At 46.5% G+C, this 21,365-nt stretch overlaps 9 non-coding genes and 1 pseudogene across 9 annotated transcripts; all 10 read left to right on the forward strand.

Moving 5' to 3' along the window:
• Positions 1 to 290: 290 nt before the first annotated feature.
• Positions 291 to 481, forward strand: LOC130300161 (U2 spliceosomal RNA). The gene has a single exon (XR_008851148.1). It is a non-coding gene; the product is annotated as a U2 spliceosomal RNA (small nuclear RNA).
• Positions 482 to 2,552: 2,071 nt separating this feature from the next.
• On the forward strand, positions 2,553 to 2,743 carry LOC130300162 (U2 spliceosomal RNA). The gene has a single exon (XR_008851149.1). It is a non-coding gene; the product is annotated as a U2 spliceosomal RNA (small nuclear RNA).
• A 2,087-nt stretch (positions 2,744 to 4,830) lies between these two features.
• LOC130299970 (U2 spliceosomal RNA) lies at positions 4,831 to 5,021 on the forward strand. The gene has a single exon (XR_008850990.1). It is a non-coding gene; the product is annotated as a U2 spliceosomal RNA (small nuclear RNA).
• A 2,096-nt stretch (positions 5,022 to 7,117) lies between these two features.
• On the forward strand, positions 7,118 to 7,308 carry LOC130300164 (U2 spliceosomal RNA). The gene has a single exon (XR_008851151.1). It is a non-coding gene; the product is annotated as a U2 spliceosomal RNA (small nuclear RNA).
• A 2,087-nt stretch (positions 7,309 to 9,395) lies between these two features.
• Positions 9,396 to 9,555, forward strand: LOC130300132 (U2 spliceosomal RNA; annotated as a pseudogene).
• Positions 9,556 to 10,249: 694 nt separating this feature from the next.
• LOC130300112 (U2 spliceosomal RNA) lies at positions 10,250 to 10,432 on the forward strand. Its single transcript, XR_008851124.1, has one exon. It is a non-coding gene; the product is annotated as a U2 spliceosomal RNA (small nuclear RNA).
• A 2,085-nt stretch (positions 10,433 to 12,517) lies between these two features.
• LOC130300165 (U2 spliceosomal RNA) lies at positions 12,518 to 12,708 on the forward strand. Its single transcript, XR_008851152.1, has one exon. It is a non-coding gene; the product is annotated as a U2 spliceosomal RNA (small nuclear RNA).
• A 2,089-nt stretch (positions 12,709 to 14,797) lies between these two features.
• LOC130300167 (U2 spliceosomal RNA) lies at positions 14,798 to 14,988 on the forward strand. Its single transcript, XR_008851153.1, has one exon. It is a non-coding gene; the product is annotated as a U2 spliceosomal RNA (small nuclear RNA).
• Positions 14,989 to 17,089: 2,101 nt separating this feature from the next.
• LOC130300168 (U2 spliceosomal RNA) lies at positions 17,090 to 17,280 on the forward strand. The gene has a single exon (XR_008851154.1). It is a non-coding gene; the product is annotated as a U2 spliceosomal RNA (small nuclear RNA).
• Positions 17,281 to 19,372: 2,092 nt separating this feature from the next.
• Positions 19,373 to 19,563, forward strand: LOC130300169 (U2 spliceosomal RNA). Its single transcript, XR_008851155.1, has one exon. It is a non-coding gene; the product is annotated as a U2 spliceosomal RNA (small nuclear RNA).
• Positions 19,564 to 21,365: the final 1,802 nt, after the last annotated feature.

A 21,365-nucleotide genomic window follows, 5' to 3' on the forward strand; every position in this document is an offset into this window, starting at 1 on the left:
TTTCCTATGCAGATCCTAAGCCCAGTGTCACATGCAAGTAGGAGGAGTAAGAAGGGTTCCTGGCAAATCCGGGTTATGGATTGCATTTAAAAAGGCCCCGTGGGAGTGCAATGGGCCCCTGTCTTGCTGCTTAGCAATAATGGTATGGGTTTAGGTTCTGCTGTGTGTACTGGTGGTTGACTGCCCCCCAGCCCAGAGTGTGCATGGAAAATTGTCTGGCAGCCTCCCTGACAGCAAGCAGTGATAGTGCCCATGAAGGGCACCTTGTTGGGCCCGCCCCTTTCACGGTTATCGCTTCTCGGCCTTTTGGCTAAGATCAAGTGTAGTATCTGTTCTTATCAGTTTAATATCTGATACGTCCCCTATCTGGGGACCATATATTAAATGGATTTTTGAGAACGGGGGCCGATTTCGAAGCTTGCTTCCGTCGCCCTATGCATTGACCCGATATGGCAGTATCTTCGGGTACAGTGCACCACCCCCTTACAGGGTTAAAAAGAAAGATTCCTACTTTCATTGCTACCTGCTTGCTGGCTAGCCAGCTAGCCAGCCCTGTGGGCCTTGCTGCTGCTGCAGCCAAAAAACAAAAGGTGGTGCTGCTGCTGCTTCTGCTGCTTCTGCTTCTGCTTGTGTCTGGCCGCTGTTGGAGCGTCCAGGCACAGGACTTCTGCTGCTGCTGACTAAATGGCCTCCTTAATTGGATCATTTGAGTAGCCAGCACACCTGTGCAGGTAGGGCATGACATGATAGGCAGCTGCCTTGATAGCGGGTGGGTGCTGAATGTTCCTAATTGACAAAATAAGATTAATGCTTATGAAGAAATATAAAATCTCATCCCTTCCCCAATATCGCGCCACACCCCTACCCCTTAATTCCCTGGTTGAACTTGATGGACATATGTCTTTTTTCGACCGTACTAACTATGTAACATAACATGGGGGGGGGGGGGGGGTCTCCTGGCTGTTCACACAGGTGTGTCATTGCTGTACATTGACCATGCATTGCTTCTGTGGTATTGCAAAGGCAAAGACAAATGCTTCCAGCCATCCATTGCACTAATGGATTGGTCATCAGCTGGCTGTCTATGTCCCGCATCAATATAGACCAAAGTACAGAGGGTTAGGCTATGCTATTGTGCACCTACCTGATGCATCAGAAGGTGCGAGGCCCTTGCTAAATTCTGTGCACAGACTTTGAGATCTATACTTTAGACTGTATCTAAACCTGCTCCAACATGGACTGACATTCTGGCCTACTTTCAGCCGATGCGACTTGTCTGTCGCTGAACAGTCGCTTTTTATGTATTCAGCACCTATGTATAATGTTGTAAAAATGCTCTAGAAGCTAAAGTCGCAGAAATGTCACACATATTTGGCCTGCAACTTTCTGTGCGACAAATTCAGACAGGAAAAATCAGTATAAATCCTTAGAAAATTATCCCCCAGTGTCTCCATCTGCTGGCGGTATTGAATAAGCATTGCTGCACTGATGGGGTATGCATTAGACGAAAAAAAAGAAGAAAAAGAAGAATAATACGCCCAGAAAAGAGGCGAAAAGGAGAAAAACGTAAAAAAACGTGAAAAAAAAGTAAGAGGAAGAGAAGGGAAAAAAAGGTGGAAATGGGTTTAAAAGTGATTTCGGCGGAGAAATATATATATATATATATATATATATATATACGCGCACACACACACATATATATAAACGTATTCTCCGTTGAGATATTGCAGCCGCTGCTGTGTCCAGGCCCAGGAGCCTTAGCACTGTGCTGTGATGTCACTCAATACCACTGACATCACTAGGTGTAAACAACATCTCTCCTTTGCTGTGTATGTGACTATGGAGCTGTTTGGTGATGTCGTCTATTATGGCCTTCATAGAAGCAACAGGAGATTGTTGCATCCATCTAGAACCCTCAGAACTACAGTGCTATGATGTCACTCACTTCCACAGGCCTTGCAGAGTGTAAACAACAACAACCCAGCTTTGTTGTGTATGTAACCATAGGGATTTGTGATGTCACCTAGAACCTTCACAGCAGCGACAGCTTTATGAGGAGCATCAGCACTGCTCTGCCTGAGCAGAACCATCACCGCCATAGGTTGTCAAATAACCCGGGTTTAACCCACACAGGTAAGTCCAATGGGGTGCAGGCATGTCCTCTATGCTTACAGCTTCCCGTGGGTGTTGGTTTGATACCGTTTGGGGACAGCCAAGGAGGCATCTGCAGGCAACAAAGGTAGGTGTGTGCTTGTGTGTGTGTTTCCTATGCAGATCCTAAGCCCAGTGTCACATGCAAGTAGGAGGAGTAAGAAGGGTTCCTGGCAAATCCGGGTTATGGATTGCATTTAAAAAGGCCCCGTGGGAGTGCAATGGGCCCCTGTCTTGCTGCTTAGCAATAATGGTATGGGTTTAGGTTCTGCTGTGTGTACTGGTGGTTGACTGCCCCCCAGCCCAGAGTGTGCATGGAAAATTGTCTGGCAGCCTCCCTGACAGCAAGCAGTGATAGTGCCCATGAAGGGCACCTTGTTGGGCCCGCCCCTTTCACGGTTATCGCTTCTCGGCCTTTTGGCTAAGATCAAGTGTAGTATCTGTTCTTATCAGTTTAATATCTGATACGTCCCCTATCTGGGGACCATATATTAAATGGATTTTTGAGAACGGGGGCCGATTTCGAAGCTTGCTTCCGTCGCCCTATGCATTGACCCGATATGGCAGTATCTTCGGGTACAGTGCACCACCCCCTTACAGGGTTAAAAAGAAAGATTCCTACTTTCATTGCTACCTGCTTGCTGGCTAGCCAGCTAGCCAGCCCTGTGGGCCTTGCTGCTGCTGCAGCCAAAAAACAAAAGGTGGTGCTGCTGCTGCTTCTGCTGCTTCTGCTTCTGCTTGTGTCTGGCCGCTGTTGGAGCGTCCAGGCACAGGACTTCTGCTGCTGCTGACTAAATGGCCTCCTTAATTGGATCATTTGAGTAGCCAGCACACCTGTGCAGGTAGGGCATGACATGATAGGCAGCTGCCTTGATAGCGGGTGGGTGCTGAATGTTCCTAATTGACAAAATAAGATTAATGCTTATGAAGAAATATAAAATCTCATCCCTTCCCCAATATCGCGCCACACCCCTACCCCTTAATTCCCTGGTTGAACTTGATGGACATATGTCTTTTTTCGACCGTACTAACTATGTAACTATGTAACATAACATGGGGGGGGGGGGGGGGTCTCCTGGCTGTTCACACAGGTGTGTCATTGCTGTACATTGACCATGCATTGCTTCTGTGGTATTGCAAAGGCAAAGACAAATGCTTCCAGCCATCCATTGCACTAATGGATTGGTCATCAGCTGGCTGTCTATGTCCCGCATCAATATAGACCAAAGTACAGAGGGTTAGGCTATGCTATTGTGCACCTACCTGATGCATCAGAAGGTGCGAGGCCCTTGCTAAATTCTGTGCACAGACTTTGAGATCTATACTTTAGACTGTATCTAAACCTGCTCCAACATGGACTGACATTCTGGCCTACTTTCAGCCGATGCGACTTGTCTGTCGCTGAACAGTCACTTTTTATGTATTCAGCACCTATGTATAATGTTGTAAAAATGCTCTAGAAGCTAAAGTCGCAGAAATGTCACACATATTTGGCCTGCAACTTTCTGTGCGACAAATTCAGACAGGAAAAATCAGTATAAATCCTTAGAAAATTATCCCCCAGTGTCTCCATCTGCTGGCGGTATTGAATAAGCATTGCTGCACTGATGGGGTATGCATTAGACGAAAAAAAAGAAGAAAAAGAAGAATAATACGCCCAGAAAAGAGGCGAAAAGGAGAAAAACGTAAAAAAACGTGAAAAAAAAGTAAGAGGAAGAGAAGGGAAAAAAAGGTGGAAATGGGTTTAAAAGTGATTTCGGCGGAGAAATATATATATATATATATATATATATATATATATATACGCGCACACACACACATATATATATAAACGTATTCTCCGTTGAGATATTGCAGCCGCTGCTGTGTCCAGGCCCAGGAGCCTTAGCACTGTGCTGTGATGTCACTCAATACCACTGACATCACTAGGTGTAAACAACATCTCTCCTTTGCTGTGTATGTGACTATGGAGCTGTTTGGTGATGTCGTCTATTATGGCCTTCATAGAGGCAACAGGAGATTGTTGCATCCATCTAGAACCCTCAGAACTACAGTGCTATGATGTCACTCACTTCCACAGGCCTTGCAGAGTGTAAACAACAACAACCCAGCTTTGTTGTGTATGTAACCATAGGGATTTGTGATGTCACCTAGAACCTTCACAGCAGCGACAGCTTTATGAGGAGCATCAGCACTGCTCTGCCTGAGCAGAACCATCACCGCCATAGGTTGTCAAATAACCCGGGTTTAACCCACACAGGTAAGTCCAATGGGGTGCAGGCATGTCCTCTATGCTTACAGCTTCCCGTGGGTGTTGGTTTGATACCGTTTGGGGACAGCCAAGGAGGCATCTGCAGGCAACAAAGGTAGGTGTGTGCTTGTGTGTGTGTTTCCTATGCAGATCCTAAGCCCAGTGTCACATGCAAGTAGGAGGAGTAAGAAGGGTTCCTGGCAAATCCGGGTTATGGATTGCATTTAAAAAGGCCCCGTGGGAGTGCAATGGGCCCCTGTCTTGCTGCTTAGCAATAATGGTATGGGTTTAGGTTCTGCTGTGTGTACTGGTGGTTGACTGCCCCCCAGCCCAGAGTGTGCATGGAAAATTGTCTGGCAGCCTCCCTGACAGCAAGCAGTGATAGTGCCCATGAAGGGCACCTTGTTGGGCCCGCCCCTTTCACGGTTATCGCTTCTCGGCCTTTTGGCTAAGATCAAGTGTAGTATCTGTTCTTATCAGTTTAATATCTGATATGTCCCCTATCTGGGGACCATATATTAAATGGATTTTTGAGAACGGGGGCCGATTTCGAAGCTTGCTTCCGTCGCCCTATGCATTGACCCGATATGGCAGTATCTTCGGGTACAGTGCACCACCCCCTTACAGGGTTAAAAAGAAAGATTCCTACTTTCATTGCTACCTGCTTGCTGGCTAGCCAGCTAGCCAGCCCTGTGGGCCTTGCTGCTGCTGCAGCCAAAAAACAAAAGGTGGTGCTGCTGCTGCTTCTGCTGCTTCTGCTTCTGCTTGTGTCTGGCCGCTGTTGGAGCGTCCAGGCACAGGACTTCTGCTGCTGCTGACTAAATGGCCTCCTTAATTGGATCATTTGAGTAGCCAGCACACCTGTGCAGGTAGGGCATGACATGATAGGCAGCTGCCTTGATAGCGGGTGGGTGCTGAATGTTCCTAATTGACAAAATAAGATTAATGCTTATGAAGAAATATAAAATCTCATCCCTTCCCCAATATCGCGCCACACCCCTACCCCTTAATTCCCTGGTTGAACTTGATGGACATATGTCTTTTTTCGACCGTACTAACTATGTAACTATGTAACATAACATGGGGGGGGGGGGGGGGGGGGGTCTCCTGGCTGTTCACACAGGTGTGTCATTGCTGTACATTGACCATGCATTGCTTCTGTGGTATTGCAAAGGCAAAGACAAATGCTTCCAGCCATCCATTGCACTAATGGATTGGTCATCAGCTGGCTGTCTATGTCCCGCATCAATATAGACCAAAGTACAGAGGGTTAGGCTATGCTATTGTGCACCTACCTGATGCATCAGAAGGTGCGAGGCCCTTGCTAAATTCTGTGCACAGACTTTGAGATCTATACTTTAGACTGTATCTAAACCTGCTCCAACATGGACTGACATTCTGGCCTACTTTCAGCCGATGCGACTTGTCTGTCGCTGAACAGTCGCTTTTTATGTATTCAGCACCTATGTATAATGTTGTAAAAATGCTCTAGAAGCTAAAGTCGCAGAAATGTCACACATATTTGGCCTGCAACTTTCTGTGCGACAAATTCAGACAGGAAAAATCAGTATAAATCCTTAGAAAATTATCCCCCAGTGTCTCCATCTGCTGGCGGTATTGAATAAGCATTGCTGCACTGATGGGGTATGCATTAGACGAAAAAAAAGAAGAAAAAGAAGAATAATACGCCCAGAAAAGAGGCGAAAAGGAGAAAAACGTAAAAAAACGTGAAAAAAAAGTAAGAGGAAGAGAAGGGAAAAAAAGGTGGAAATGGGTTTAAAAGTGATTTCGGCGGAGAAATATATATATATATATATATATATATATATATATATATATATACGCGCACACACACACATATATATAAACGTATTCTCCGTTGAGATATTGCAGCCGCTGCTGTGTCCAGGCCCAGGAGCCTTAGCACTGTGCTGTGATGTCACTCAATACCACTGACATCACTAGGTGTAAACAACATCTCTCCTTTGCTGTGTATGTGACTATGGAGCTGTTTGGTGATGTCGTCTATTATGGCCTTCATAGAAGCAACAGGAGATTGTTGCATCCATCTAGAACCCTCAGAACTACAGTGCTATGATGTCACTCACTTCCACAGGCCTTGCAGAGTGTAAACAACAACAACCCAGCTTTGTTGTGTATGTAACCATAGGGATTTGTGATGTCACCTAGAACCTTCACAGCAGCGACAGCTTTATGAGGAGCATCAGCACTGCTCTGCCTGAGCAGAACCATCACCGCCATAGGTTGTCAAATAACCCGGGTTTAACCCACACAGGTAAGTCCAATGGGGTGCAGGCATGTCCTCTATGCTTACAGCTTCCCGTGGGTGTTGGTTTGATACCGTTTGGGGACAGCCAAGGAGGCATCTGCAGGCAACAAAGGTAGGTGTGTGCTTGTGTGTGTGTTTCCTATGCAGATCCTAAGCCCAGTGTCACATGCAAGTAGGAGGAGTAAGAAGGGTTCCTGGCAAATCCGGGTTATGGATTGCATTTAAAAAGGCCCCGTGGGAGTGCAATGGGCCCCTGTCTTGCTGCTTAGCAATAATGGTATGGGTTTAGGTTCTGCTGTGTGTACTGGTGGTTGACTGCCCCCCAGCCCAGAGTGTGCATGGAAAATTGTCTGGCAGCCTCCCTGACAGCAAGCAGTGATAGTGCCCATGAAGGGCACCTTGTTGGGCCCGCCCCTTTCACGGTTATCGCTTCTCGGCCTTTTGGCTAAGATCAAGTGTAGTATCTGTTCTTATCAGTTTAATATCTGATACGTCCCCTATCTGGGGACCATATATTAAATGGATTTTTGAGAACGGGGGCCGATTTCGAAGCTTGCTTCCGTCGCCCTATGCATTGACCCGATATGGCAGTATCTTCGGGTACAGTGCACCACCCCCTTACAGGGTTAAAAAGAAAGATTCCTACTTTCATTGCTACCTGCTTGCTGGCTAGCCAGCTAGCCAGCCCTGTGGGCCTTGCTGCTGCTGCAGCCAAAAAACAAAAGGTGGTGCTGCTGCTGCTTCTGCTGCTTCTGCTTCTGCTTGTGTCTGGCCGCTGTTGGAGCGTCCAGGCACAGGACTTCTGCTGCTGCTGACTAAATGGCCTCCTTAATTGGATCATTTGAGTAGCCAGCACACCTGTGCAGGTAGGGCATGACATGATAGGCAGCTGCCTTGATAGCGGGTGGGTGCTGAATGTTCCTAATTGACAAAATAAGATTAATGCTTATGAAGAAATATAAAATCTCATCCCTTCCCCAATATCGCGCCACACCCCTACCCCTTAATTCCCTGGTTGAACTTGATGGACATATGTCTTTTTTCGACCGTACTAACTATGTAACTATGTAACATAACATGGGGGGGGGGGGGGTCTCCTGGCTGTTCACACAGGTGTGTCATTGCTGTACATTGACCATGCATTGCTTCTGTGGTATTGCAAAGGCAAAGACAAATGCTTCCAGCCATCCATTGCACTAATGGATTGGTCATCAGCTGGCTGTCTATGTCCCGCATCAATATAGACCAAAGTACAGAGGGTTAGGCTATGCTATTGTGCACCTACCTGATGCATCAGAAGGTGCGAGGCCCTTGCTAAATTCTGTGCACAGACTTTGAGATCTATACTTTAGACTGTATCTAAACCTGCTCCAACATGGACTGACATTCTGGCCTACTTTCAGCCGATGCGACTTGTCTGTCGCTGAACAGTCGCTTTTTATGTATTCAGCACCTATGTATAATGTTGTAAAAATGCTCTAGAAGCTAAAGTCGCAGAAATGTCACACATATTTGGCCTGCAACTTTCTGTGCGACAAATTCAGACAGGAAAAATCAGTATAAATCCTTAGAAAATTATCCCCCAGTGTCTCCATCTGCTGGCGGTATTGAATAAGCATTGCTGCACTGATGGGGTATGCATTAGACGAAAAAAAAGAAGAAAAAGAAGAATAATACGCCCAGAAAAGAGGCGAAAAGGAGAAAAACGTAAAAAAACGTGAAAAAAAAGTAAGAGGAAGAGAAGGGAAAAAAAGGTGGAAATGGGTTTAAAAGTGATTTCGGCGGAGAAATATATATATATATATATATATATATATATATATATATATACGCGCACACACACACATATATATAAACGTATTCTCCGTTGAGATATTGCAGCCGCTGCTGTGTCCAGGCCCAGGAGCCTTAGCACTGTGCTGTGATGTCACTCAATACCACTGACATCACTAGGTGTAAACAACATCTCTCCTTTGCTGTGTATGTGACTATGGAGCTGTTTGGTGATGTCGTCTATTATGGCCTTCATAGAAGCAACAGGAGATTGTTGCATCCATCTAGAACCCTCAGAACTACAGTGCTATGATGTCACTCACTTCCACAGGCCTTGCAGAGTGTAAACAACAACAACCCAGCTTTGTTGTGTATGTAACCATAGGGATTTGTGATGTCACCTAGAACCTTCACAGCAGCGACAGCTTTATGAGGAGCATCAGCACTGCTCTGCCTGAGCAGAACCATCACCGCCATAGGTTGTCAAATAACCCGGGTTTAACCCACACAGGTAAGTCCAATGGGGTGCAGGCATGTCCTCTATGCTTACAGCTTCCCGTGGGTGTTGGTTTGATACCGTTTGGGGACAGCCAAGGAGGCATCTGCAGGCAACAAAGGTAGGTGTGTGCTTGTGTGTGTGTTTCCTATGCAGATCCTAAGCCCAGTGTCACATGCAAGTAGGAGGAGTAAGAAGGGTTCCTGGCAAATCCGGGTTATGGATTGCATTTAAAAAGGCCCCGTGGGAGTGCAATGGGCCCCTGTCTTGCTGCTTAGCAATAATGGTATGGGTTTAGGTTCTGCTGTGTGTACTGGTGGTTGACTGCCCCCCAGCCCAGAGTGTGCATGGAAAATTGTCTGGCAGCCTCCCTGACAGCAAGCAGTGATAGTGCCCATGAAGGGGACCTTGTTGGGCCCGCCCCTTTCACGGTTATCGCTTCTCGGCCTTTTGGCTAAGATCAAGTGTAGTATCTGTTCTTATCAGTTTTCATGCTGGTGGGGATGGGTGCTGCATGGAGGATGCAGGTGTACCAGGGCTTTCCGGGGCTGGTTCTGAGGAATCAGCTCGACGGCTGCCCCGATGTGACCTGTTCCCTCCGGGTCTCGCCATGAGGCTGAGAGGGTCTAGAGCCGAGGTACTTTTGTGCCTCGGGGAGTGGTGACCCCGAGGTGCCGAAACCCACTGGGAGAATAGGCTCACTGGGTTGAAGCACGGGCACCATAATCTCTTCACCTTGTGGCACTCACCTCTTGATTCCCGGCCTTCTGGCTAGGATCAGAGAAATTTTTATAGATCCGGCCGGATGTCCGGGCAGTATATCTGCACACATTCACTTATTTATTTCTTTTTTGTCTCACTGTGTCACTTTTTGCGTGTTGTGTGTTCACAGGATTTGTCAGGATGCGGTAGCCCTTCTGGGTGTCCCTCCTGGCGGTCTAGGGGAGGTGTGTGTGGCCATTAGGTTCCGCACCTCCCTGCAAACACCCCGGGTACTCCTGCTTTGGCAGGGTACCTACCGTAATCGGCTCTGCGGGCAGATACCTTGGCTAACGCCAAGGGGGATGCCGGGAGCATTTGTGGTCCCCTAGTAGCTTCGGCGAAAAGGGACATCGAACCTGGAACCTCGCAGGTACCTTTTGGTCCGGAGGCGAAGGGTAAGGTTTGTTGGGGGGCCTCTCTCCTATCGGAGAAGGGCTTGCGATAGACCGCATCCTTTGTGCACGGTTTTTTAGTGTAACACGTTTGCACTTTTTCTTGCACTTTGGGTGAATCGAAAGCACGTTCCTCGGCATTTAAAAAAAAAAATAAAAAAAAATCTGTTCTTATCAGTTTAATATCTGATACGTCCCCTATCTGGGGACCATATATTAAATGGATTTTTGAGAACGGGGGCCGATTTCGAAGCTTGCTTCCGTCGCCCTATGCATTGACCCGATATGGCAGTATCTTCGGGTACAGTGCACCACCCCCTTACAGGGTTAAAAAGAAAGATTCCTACTTTCATTGCTACCTGCTTGCTGGCTAGCCAGCTAGCCAGCCCTGTGGGCCTTGCTGCTGCTGCAGCCAAAAAACAAAAGGTGGTGCTGCTGCTGCTTCTGCTGCTTCTGCTTCTGCTTGTGTCTGGCCGCTGTTGGAGCGTCCAGGCACAGGACTTCTGCTGCTGCTGACTAAATGGCCTCCTTAATTGGATCATTTGAGTAGCCAGCACACCTGTGCAGGTAGGGCATGACATGATAGGCAGCTGCCTTGATAGCGGGTGGGTGCTGAATGTTCCTAATTGACAAAATAAGATTAATGCTTATGAAGAAATATAAAATCTCATCCCTTCCCCAATATCGCGCCACACCCCTACCCCTTAATTCCCTGGTTGAACTTGATGGACATATGTCTTTTTTCGACCGTACTAACTATGTAACTATGTAACATAACATGGGGGGGGGGGGGGGGTCTCCTGGCTGTTCACACAGGTGTGTCATTGCTGTACATTGACCATGCATTGCTTCTGTGGTATTGCAAAGGCAAAGACAAATGCTTCCAGCCATCCATTGCACTAATGGATTGGTCATCAGCTGGCTGTCTATGTCCCGCATCAATATAGACCAAAGTACAGAAGGTTAGGCTATGCTATTGTGCACCTACCTGATGCATCAGAAGGTGCGAGGCCCTTGCTAAATTCTGTGCACAGACTTTGAGATCTATACTTTAGACTGTATCTAAACCTGCTCCAACATGGACTGACATTCTGGCCTACTTTCAGCCGATGCGACTTGTCTGTCGCTGAACAGTCGCTTTTTATGTATTCAGCACCTATGTATAATGTTGTAAAAATGCTCTAGAAGCTAAAGTCGCAGAAATGTCACACATATTTGGCCTGCAACTTTCTGTGCGACAAATTCAGACAGGAAAAATCAGTATAAATCCTTAGAAAATTATCCCCCAGTGTCTCCATCTGCTGGCGGTATTGAATAAGCATTGCTGCACTGATGGGGTATGCATTAGACGAAAAAAAAGAAGAAAAAGAAGAATAATACGCCCAGAAAAGAGGCGAAAAGGAGAAAAACGTAAAAAAACGTGAAAAAAAAGTAAGAGGAAGAGAAGGGAAAAAAAGGTGGAAATGGGTTTAAAAGTGATTTCGGCGGAGAAATGTATATATATATATATATATATATATATATATATACGCGCACACACACACATATATATAAACGTATTCTCCGTTGAGATATTGCAGCCGCTGCTGTGTCCAGGCCCAGGAGCCTTAGCACTGTGCTGTGATGTCACTCAATACCACTGACATCACTAGGTGTAAACAACATCTCTCCTTTGCTGTGTATGTGACTATGGAGCTGTTTGGTGATGTCGTCTATTATGGCCTTCATAGAAGCAACAGGAGATTGTTGCATCCATCTAGAACCCTCAGAACTACAGTGCTATGATGTCACTCACTTCCACAGGCCTTGCAGAGTGTAAACAACAACAACCCAGCTTTGTTGTGTATGTAACCATAGGGATTTGTGATGTCACCTAGAACCTTCACAGCAGCGACAGCTTTATGAGGAGCATCAGCACTGCTCTGCCTGAGCAGAACCATCACCGCCATAGGTTGTCAAATAACCCGGGTTTAACCCACACAGGTAAGTCCAATGGGGTGCAGGCATGTCCTCTATGCTTACAGCTTCCCGTGGGTGTTGGTTTGATACCGTTTGGGGACAGCCAAGGAGGCATCTGCAGGCAACAAAGGTAGGTGTGTGCTTGTGTGTGTGTTTCCTATGCAGATCCTAAGCCCAGTGTCACATGCAAGTAGGAGGAGTAAGAAGGGTTCCTGGCAAATCCGGGTTATGGATTGCATTTAAAAAGGCCCCGTGGGAGTGCAATGGGCCCCTGTCTTGCTGCTTAGCAATAATGGTATGGGTTTAGGTTCTGCTGTGTGTACTGGTGGTTGACTGCCCCCCAGCCCAGAGTGTGCATGGAAAATTGTCTGGCAGCCTCCCTGACAGCAAGCAGTGATAGTGCCCATGAAGGGCACCTTGTTGGGCCCGCCCCTTTCACGGTTATCGCTTCTCGGCCTTTTGGCTAAGATCAAGTGTAGTATCTGTTCTTATCAGTTTAATATCTGATACGTCCCCTATCTGGGGACCATATATTAAATGGATTTTTGAGAACGGGGGCCGATTTCGAAGCTTGCTTCCGTCGCCCTATGCATTGACCCGATATGGCAGTATCTTCGGGTACAGTGCACCACCCCCTTACAGGGTTAAAAAGAAAGATTCCTACTTTCATTGCTACCTGCTTGCTGGCTAGCCAGCTAGCCAGCCCTGTGGGCCTTGCTGCTGCTGCAGCCAAAAAACAAAAGGTGGTGCTGCTGCTGCTTCTGCTGCTTCTGCTTCTGCTTGTGTCTGGCCGCTGTTGGAGCGTCCAGGCACAGGACTTCTGCTGCTGCTGACTAAATGGCCTCCTTAATTGGATCATTTGAGTAGCCAGCACACCTGTGCAGGTAGGGCATGACATGATAGGCAGCTGCCTTGATAGCGGGTGGGTGCTGAATGTTCCTAATTGACAAAATAAGATTAATGCTTATGAAGAAATATAAAATCTCATCCCTTCCCCAATATCGCGCCACACCCCTACCCCTTAATTCCCTGGTTGAACTTGATGGACATATGTCTTTTTTCGACCGTACTAACTATGTAACTATGTAACATAACATGGGGGGGGGGGGGGTCTCCTGGCTGTTCACACAGGTGTGTCATTGCTGTAAATTGACCATGCATTGCTTCTGTGGTATTGCAAAGGCAAAGACAAATGCTTCCAGCCATCCATTGCACTAATGGATTGGTCATCAGCTGGCTGTCTATGTCCCGCATCAATATAGACCAAAGTACAGAGGGTTAGGCTATGCTATTGTGCACCTACCTGATGCATCAGAAGGTGCGAGGCCCTTGCTAAATTCTGTGCACAGACTTTGAGATCTATACTTTAGACTGTATCTAAACCTGCTCCAACATGGACTGACATTCTGGCCTACTTTCAGCCGATGCGACTTGTCTGTCGCTGAACAGTCGCTTTTTATGTATTCAGCACCTATGTATAATGTTGTAAAAATGCTCTAGAAGCTAAAGTCGCAGAAATGTCACACATATTTGGCCTGCAACTTTCTGTGCGACAAATTCAGACAGGAAAAATCAGTATAAATCCTTAGAAAATTATCCCCCAGTGTCTCCATCTGCTGGCGGTATTGAATAAGCATTGCTGCACTGATGGGGTATGCATTAGACGAAAAAAAAGAAGAAAAAGAAGAATAATACGCCCAGAAAAGAGGCGAAAAGGAGAAAAACGTAAAAAAACGTGAAAAAAAAGTAAGAGGAAGAGAAGGGAAAAAAAGGTGGAAATGGGTTTAAAAGTGATTTCGGCGGAGAAATATATATATATATATATATATATATATATATATATATATATACGCGCACACACACACATATATATAAACGTATTCTCCGTTGAGATATTGCAGCCGCTGCTGTGTCCAGGCCCAGGAGCCTTAGCACTGTGCTGTGATGTCACTCAATACCACTGACATCACTAGGTGTAAACAACATCTCTCCTTTGCTGTGTATGTGACTATGGAGCTGTTTGGTGATGTCGTCTATTATGGCCTTCATAGAAGCAACAGGAGATTGTTGCATCCATCTAGAACCCTCAGAACTACAGTGCTATGATGTCACTCACTTCCACAGGCCTTGCAGAGTGTAAACAACAACAACCCAGCTTTGTTGTGTATGTAACCATAGGGATTTGTGATGTCACCTAGAACCTTCACAGCAGCGACAGCTTTATGAGGAGCATCAGCACTGCTCTGCCTGAGCAGAACCATCACCGCCATAGGTTGTCAAATAACCCGGGTTTAACCCACACAGGTAAGTCCAATGGGGTGCAGGCATGTCCTCTATGCTTACAGCTTCCCGTGGGTGTTGGTTTGATACCGTTTGGGGACAGCCAAGGAGGCATCTGCAGGCAACAAAGGTAGGTGTGTGCTTGTGTGTGTGTTTCCTATGCAGATCCTAAGCCCAGTGTCACATGCAAGTAGGAGGAGTAAGAAGGGTTCCTGGCAAATCCGGGTTATGGATTGCATTTAAAAAGGCCCCGTGGGAGTGCAATGGGCCCCTGTCTTGCTGCTTAGCAATAATGGTATGGGTTTAGGTTCTGCTGTGTGTACTGGTGGTTGACTGCCCCCCAGCCCAGAGTGTGCATGGAAAATTGTCTGGCAGCCTCCCTGACAGCAAGCAGTGATAGTGCCCATGAAGGGCACCTTGTTGGGCCCGCCCCTTTCACGGTTATCGCTTCTCGGCCTTTTGGCTAAGATCAAGTGTAGTATCTGTTCTTATCAGTTTAATATCTGATACGTCCCCTATCTGGGGACCATATATTAAATGGATTTTTGAGAACGGGGGCCGATTTCGAAGCTTGCTTCCGTCGCCCTATGCATTGACCCGATATGGCAGTATCTTCGGGTACAGTGCACCACCCCCTTACAGGGTTAAAAAGAAAGATTCCTACTTTCATTGCTACCTGCTTGCTGGCTAGCCAGCTAGCCAGCCCTGTGGGCCTTGCTGCTGCTGCAGCCAAAAAACAAAAGGTGGTGCTGCTGCTGCTTCTGCTGCTTCTGCTTCTGCTTGTGTCTGGCCGCTGTTGGAGCGTCCAGGCACAGGACTTCTGCTGCTGCTGACTAAATGGCCTCCTTAATTGGATCATTTGAGTAGCCAGCACACCTGTGCAGGTAGGGCATGACATGATAGGCAGCTGCCTTGATAGCGGGTGGGTGCTGAATGTTCCTAATTGACAAAATAAGATTAATGCTTATGAAGAAATATAAAATCTCATCCCTTCCCCAATATCGCGCCACACCCCTACCCCTTAATTCCCTGGTTGAACTTGATGGACATATGTCTTTTTTCGACCGTACTAACTATGTAACTATGTAACATAACATGGGGGGGGGGGGGGGGGGGGTCTCCTGGCTGTTCACACAGGTGTGTCATTGCTGTACATTGACCATGCATTGCTTCTGTGGTATTGCAAAGGCAAAGACAAATGCTTCCAGCCATCCATTGCACTAATGGATTGGTCATCAGCTGGCTGTCTATGTCCCGCATCAATATAGACCAAAGTACAGAAGGTTAGGCTATGCTATTGTGCACCTACCTGATGCATCAGAAGGTGCGAGGCCCTTGCTAAATTCTGTGCACAGACTTTGAGATCTATACTTTAGACTGTATCTAAACCTGCTCCAACATGGACTGACATTCTGGCCTACTTTCAGCCGATGCGACTTGTCTGTCGCTGAACAGTCGCTTTTTATGTATTCAGCACCTATGTATAATGTTGTAAAAATGCTCTAGAAGCTAAAGTCGCAGAAATGTCACACATATTTGGCCTGCAACTTTCTGTGCGACAAATTCAGACAGGAAAAATCAGTATAAATCCTTAGAAAATTATCCCCCAGTGTCTCCATCTGCTGGCGGTATTGAATAAGCATTGCTGCACTGATGGGGTATGCATTAGACGAAAAAAAAGAAGAAAAAGAAGAATAATACGCCCAGAAAAGAGGCGAAAAGGAGAAAAACGTAAAAAAACGTGAAAAAAAAGTAAGAGGAAGAGAAGGGAAAAAAAGGTGGAAATGGGTTTAAAAGTGATTTCGGCGGAGAAATGTATATATATATATATATATATATATATATATATATATATATATATACGCGCACACACACACATATATATAAACGTATTCTCCGTTGAGATATTGCAGCCGCTGCTGTGTCCAGGCCCAGGAGCCTTAGCACTGTGCTGTGATGTCACTCAATACCACTGACATCACTAGGTGTAAACAACATCTCTCCTTTGCTGTGTATGTGACTATGGAGCTGTTTGGTGATGTCGTCTATTATGGCCTTCATAGAAGCAACAGGAGATTGTTGCATCCATCTAGAACCCTCAGAACTACAGTGCTATGATGTCACTCACTTCCACAGGCCTTGCAGAGTGTAAACAACAACAACCCAGCTTTGTTGTGTATGTAACCATAGGGATTTGTGATGTCACCTAGAACCTTCACAGCAGCGACAGCTTTATGAGGAGCATCAGCACTGCTCTGCCTGAGCAGAACCATCACCGCCATAGGTTGTCAAATAACCCGGGTTTAACCCACACAGGTAAGTCCAATGGGGTGCAGGCATGTCCTCTATGCTTACAGCTTCCCGTGGGTGTTGGTTTGATACCGTTTGGGGACAGCCAAGGAGGCATCTGCAGGCAACAAAGGTAGGTGTGTGCTTGTGTGTGTGTTTCCTATGCAGATCCTAAGCCCAGTGTCACATGCAAGTAGGAGGAGTAAGAAGGGTTCCTGGCAAATCCGGGTTATGGATTGCATTTAAAAAGGCCCCGTGGGAGTGCAATGGGCCCCTGTCTTGCTGCTTAGCAATAATGGTATGGGTTTAGGTTCTGCTGTGTGTACTGGTGGTTGACTGCCCCCCAGCCCAGAGTGTGCATGGAAAATTGTCTGGCAGCCTCCCTGACAGCAAGCAGTGATAGTGCCCATGAAGGGCACCTTGTTGGGCCCGCCCCTTTCACGGTTATCGCTTCTCGGCCTTTTGGCTAAGATCAAGTGTAGTATCTGTTCTTATCAGTTTAATATCTGATACGTCCCCTATCTGGGGACCATATATTAAATGGATTTTTGAGAACGGGGGCCGATTTCGAAGCTTGCTTCCGTCGCCCTATGCATTGACCCGATATGGCAGTATCTTCGGGTACAGTGCACCACCCCCTTACAGGGTTAAAAAGAAAGATTCCTACTTTCATTGCTACCTGCTTGCTGGCTAGCCAGCTAGCCAGCCCTGTGGGCCTTGCTGCTGCTGCAGCCAAAAAACAAAAGGTGGTGCTGCTGCTGCTTCTGCTGCTTCTGCTTCTGCTTGTGTCTGGCCGCTGTTGGAGCGTCCAGGCACAGGACTTCTGCTGCTGCTGACTAAATGGCCTCCTTAATTGGATCATTTGAGTATCCAGCACACCTGTGCAGGTAGGGCATGACATGATAGGCAGCTGCCTTGATAGCGGGTGGGTGCTGAATGTTCCTAATTGACAAAATAAGATTAATGCTTATGAAGAAATATAAAATCTCATCCCTTCCCCAATATCGCGCCACACCCCTACCCCTTAATTCCCTGGTTGAACTTGATGGACATATGTCTTTTTTCGACCGTACTAACTATGTAACTATGTAACATAACATGGGGGGGGGGGGGGGTCTCCTGGCTGTTCACACAGGTGTGTCATTGCTGTACATTGACCATGCATTGCTTCTGTGGTATTGCAAAGGCAAAGACAAATGCTTCCAGCCATCCATTGCACTAATGGATTGGTCATCAGCTGGCTGTCTATGTCCCGCATCAATATAGACCAAAGTACAGAGGGTTAGGCTATGCTATTGTGCACCTACCTGATGCATCAGAAGGTGCGAGGCCCTTGCTAAATTCTGTGCACAGACTTTGAGATCTATACTTTAGACTGTATCTAAACCTGCTCCAACATGCACTGACATTCTGGCCTACTTTCAGCCGATGCGACTTGTCTGTCGCTGAACAGTCGCTTTTTATGTATTCAGCACCTATGTATAATGTTGTAAAAATGCTCTAGAAGCTAAAGTCGCAGAAATGTCACACATATTTGGCCTGCAACTTTCTGTGCGACAAATTCAGACAGGAAAAATCAGTATAAATCCTTAGAAAATTATCCCCCAGTGTCTCCATCTGCTGGCGGTATTGAATAAGCATTGCTGCACTGATGGGGTATGCATTAGACGAAAAAAAAGAAGAAAAAGAAGAATAATACGCCCAGAAAAGAGGCGAAAAGGAGAAAAACGTAAAAAAACGTGAAAAAAAAGTAAGAGGAAGAGAAGGGAAAAAAAGGTGGAAATGGGTTTAAAAGTGATTTCGGCGGAGAAATATATATATATATATATATATATATATATATATATATATATATACGCGCACACACACACATATATATAAACGTATTCTCCGTTGAGATATTGCAGCCGCTGCTGTGTCCAGGCCCAGGAGCCTTAGCACTGTGCTGTGATGTCACTCAATACCACTGACATCACTAGGTGTAAACAACATCTCTCCTTTGCTGTGTATGTGACTATGGAGCTGTTTGGTGATGTCGTCTATTATGGCCTTCATAGAAGCAACAGGAGATTGTTGCATCCATCTAGAACCCTCAGAACTACAGTGCTATGATGTCACTCACTTCCACAGGCCTTGCAGAGTGTAAACAACAACAACCCAGCTTTGTTGTGTATGTAACCATAGGGATTTGTGATGTCACCTAGAACCTTCACAGCAGCGACAGCTTTATGAGGAGCATCAGCACTGCTCTGCCTGAGCAGAACCATCACCGCCATAGGTTTTCAAATAACCCGGGTTTAACCCACACAGGTAAGTCCAATGGGGTGCAGGCATGTCCTCTATGCTTACAGCTTCCCGTGGGTGTTGGTTTGATACCGTTTGGGGACAGCCAAGGAGGCATCTGCAGGCAACAAAGGTAGGTGTGTGCTTGTGTGTGTGTTTCCTATGCAGATCCTAAGCCCAGTGTCACATGCAAGTAGGAGGAGTAAGAAGGGTTCCTGGCAAATCCGGGTTATGGATTGCATTTAAAAAGGCCCCGTGGGAGTGCAATGGGCCCCTGTCTTGCTGCTTAGCAATAATGGTATGGGTTTAGGTTCTGCTGTGTGTACTGGTGGTTGACTGCCCCCCAGCCCAGAGTGTGCATGGAAAATTGTCTGGCAGCCTCCCTGACAGCAAGCAGTGATAGTGCCCATGAAGGGCACCTTGTTGGGCCCGCCCCTTTCACGGTTATCGCTTCTCGGCCTTTTGGCTAAGATCAAGTGTAGTATCTGTTCTTATCAGTTTAATATCTGATACGTCCCCTATCTGGGGACCATATATTAAATGGATTTTTGAGAACGGGGGCCGATTTCGAAGCTTGCTTCCGTCGCCCTATGCATTGACCCGATATGGCAGTATCTTCGGGTACAGTGCACCACCCCCTTACAGGGTTAAAAAGAAAGATTCCTACTTTCATTGCTACCTGCTTGCTGGCTAGCCAGCTAGCCAGCCCTGTGGGCCTTGCTGCTGCTGCAGCCAAAAAACAAAAGGTGGTGCTGCTGCTGCTTCTGCTGCTTCTGCTTCTGCTTGTGTCTGGCCGCTGTTGGAGCGTCCAGGCACAGGACTTCTGCTGCTGCTGACTAAATGGCCTCCTTAATTGGATCATTTGAGTAGCCAGCACACCTGTGCAGGTAGGGCATGACATGATAGGCAGCTGCCTTGATAGCGGGTGGGTGCTGAATGTTCCTAATTGACAAAATAAGATTAATGCTTATGAAGAAATATAAAATCTCATCCCTTCCCCAATATCGCGCCACACCCCTACCCCTTAATTCCCTGGTTGAACTTGATGGACATATGTCTTTTTTCGACCGTACTAACTATGTAACTATGTAACATAACATGGGGGGGGGGGGGGGGGTCTCCTGGCTGTTCACACAGGTGTGTCATTGCTGTAAATTGACCATGCATTGCTTCTGTGGTATTGCAAAGGCAAAGACAAATGCTTCCAGCCATCCATTGCACTAATGGATTGGTCATCAGCTGGCTGTCTATGTCCCGCATCAATATAGACCAAAGTACAGAGGGTTAGGCTATGCTATTGTGCACCTACCTGATGCATCAGAAGGTGCGAGGCCCTTGCTAAATTCTGTGCACAGACTTTGAGATCTATACTTTAGACTGTATCTAAACCTGCTCCAACATGGACTGACATTCTGGCCTACTTTCAGCCGATGCGACTTGTCTGTCGCTGAACAGTCGCTTTTTATGTATTCAGCACCTATGTATAATGTTGTAAAAATGCTCTAGAAGCTAAAGTCGCAGAAATGTCACACATATTTGGCCTGCAACTTTCTGTGCGACAAATTCAGACAGGAAAAATCAGTATAAATCCTTAGAAAATTATCCCCCAGTGTCTCCATCTGCTGGCGGTATTGAATAAGCATTGCTGCACTGATGGGGTATGCATTAGACGAAAAAAAAGAAGAAAAAGAAGAATAATACGCCCAGAAAAGAGGCGAAAAGGAGAAAAACGTAAAAAAACGTGAAAAAAAAGTAAGAGGAAGAGAAGGGAAAAAAAGGTGGAAATGGTTTAAAAGTGATTTCGGCGGAGAAATATATATATATATATATATATATATATATATATATATATACGCGCACACACACACATATATATAAACGTATTCTCCGTTGAGATATTGCAGCCGCTGCTGTGTCCAGGCCCAGGAGCCTTAGCACTGTGCTGTGATGTCACTCAATACCACTGACATCACTAGGTGTAAACAACATCTCTCCTTTGCTGTGTATGTGACTATGGAGCTGTTTGGTGATGTCGTCTATTATGGCCTTCATAGAAGCAACAGGAGATTGTTGCATCCATCTAGAACCCTCAGAACTACAGTGCTATGATGTCACTCACTTCCACAGGCCTTGCAGAGTGTAAACAACAACAACCCAGCTTTGTTGTGTATGTAACCATAGGGATTTGTGATGTCACCTAGAACCTTCACAGCAGCGACAGCTTTATGAGGAGCATCAGCACTGCTCTGCCTGAGCAGAACCATCACCGCCATAGGTTGTCAAATAACCCGGGTTTAACCCACACAGGTAAGTCCAATGGGGTGCAGGCATGTCCTCTATGCTTACAGCTTCCCGTGGGTGTTGGTTTGATACCGTTTGGGGACAGCCAAGGAGGCATCTGCAGGCAACAAAGGTAGGTGTGTGCTTGTGTGTGTGTTT

The sequence above is a fragment of the Hyla sarda genome, unplaced genomic scaffold (assembly GCF_029499605.1).
Source record: "Hyla sarda isolate aHylSar1 unplaced genomic scaffold, aHylSar1.hap1 scaffold_107, whole genome shotgun sequence".
NCBI classification, from domain to species: domain Eukaryota; kingdom Metazoa; phylum Chordata; class Amphibia; order Anura; family Hylidae; genus Hyla; species Hyla sarda.